Source organism: Nyctereutes procyonoides, unplaced genomic scaffold (genome assembly GCF_905146905.1).
Source record: "Nyctereutes procyonoides isolate TBG_1078 unplaced genomic scaffold, NYPRO_anot_genome, whole genome shotgun sequence".
NCBI classification, from domain to species: Eukaryota; Metazoa; Chordata; class Mammalia; order Carnivora; family Canidae; genus Nyctereutes; species Nyctereutes procyonoides.
The window spans coordinates 113,965,598-113,967,524 of NW_026575125.1; positions in this window are offsets into that span (position 1 = coordinate 113,965,598).

Here is a 1,927-nt window from a genome sequence, read left to right on the forward strand (position 1 = left end):
AACAGAGACCAGAAGTAAGGTAGGAAGTCTTAGTTTAGGAAATCAAAGGATAAGGTAGGGTAGGTTAGATAACAGGTTCCCAAGGATTTGCCCTTCTATTCCCCTTAAAAAGGATTATACATCCACACCCATAGTGCCATGTGACCTGCAATATCTCATAAGCGAGGGCCAGTGGGTTACTTTCTAAGTCCACTGATGTTGTATGTGGCCAATGGGATATGAGTGGACATGACATCTGTCACATCTGAGCAGAAGTCTTAAGCTATATTGCATTGTATGACTGATTCTTACTTCTCCCCCTAGGTCATAAATGTAACATATCCCAAACAGGGACTGCTACTTCAGCCTAGGTCCTAGAATGAGAACATGTATAAAGCCACCTCACAGCCAAGAGCAGCCGCATACCCACCAGCAGCCTCAGACCCACCAGAAAAAAAAATCACCATTATAGGTCACCAAGAGCTTGTAGTTGTTTGTCGCTGCAACAGAGCTGATTAAAGACAAGGGATGCCAAGACTGTGTCCAAAGACAAGCTGGAAGGGTAGCGGAGGGGACATAGGAGACAAGTATGTTGCAATAAGTTTTTCTCTATTCCCAGGATCCACTAAGGAAAATTCTATGTCCTTGTATCATAGAGAGGCATAAGATCTTTCACTGTTGTCCCCAGGACTGGAGCTTTACCGTGTCTCTGAATGCTCTACTATTCATTCCTTGGAGTCATCCTCTATTACTTGGCTCCCCTATATGAGGATATTCATGTCAGTAGAGCTTTGCATGAATGGACTTTTTCCCTCCTACTACCACTATCCTTTTTTTTTTTTTACTACCACTATCCTCACTGCAAAAACAAGAAATCAGAACTGACTTGTTTAAGCAGCAGCGGGAAAAGGATGCAGTTACCCAGCATAGTATCTCCAGTGATTTATTAAATTTCATTTAGGTATTCACTGCCTCACAACACATCCTTGCATCACTTATCACTGGAACATGCTTTTTTTTTTTTTTTAATACTCAGCAGTAGAAGCAGGTGAGCAGATGTTCTCAAGCTGTTAACAACCAGTGGCCAATCAGTGTAATAAAAGTCAGCTAAACTTGACCTTATGCAAATGTTTTTTTTAATTTTTTTTTAATTTTTTTATTTATTTATGATAGTCACACAGAGAGAGAGAGAGAGAGAGAGGCAGAGACACAGGCAGAGGGAGAAGCAGGCTCCATGCACCGGGAGCCTGACGTGGGATTTGATCCCAGGTCTCCAGGATCGCGCCCTGGGCCAAAGGCAGGCGCCAAACCGCTGCGCCACCCAGGGATCCCAACCTTATGCAAATGTTTCACATATGAACAAAGATCCTTTTTCTTTCTTTTTTTAATTTTTGTATATTTTTTATTGGTGTTCAATTTGCCAACATATAGCATAACACCCAGTGCTTCTCCCATAAAGTGCCCCACTCAGTGCCCATCACCCAGTCACCCCATCCCCCTGCCTGCCTCCCCTTCCACTACCCCTGTTCATTTCCCAGAGTTAGGAGTCTCTCATGTGCTGTCACTCTCACTGATATTTTCACTCATTGTCTCTACTTTCCCCTTTATTCCCTTTCACTATTTTTTATATTCCCCAAATGGATGAGACCATATAATGTTTGTCCCTCTATTAACATCTCTTCTCCCCTATTTCTCATTCTGGTTCTTCCACATATGAAGCTATCATTTATTAGCTCCCTATCATATGCCAGGCAATTTATATCTACAATTTATATCTATAATTTCTAATCTCTACAACAACCCTTCGAGGTAGACAGTGTTATTCCCAATTTACAGTCACTAACTTACTGTATAAGCTTTCTATTGCTGCTATAACAAATCACTACAAACTTAATACCTTAGAACAATACCCATTTCTTACCTCAAAATTCTGTGGATCAGAATCAGC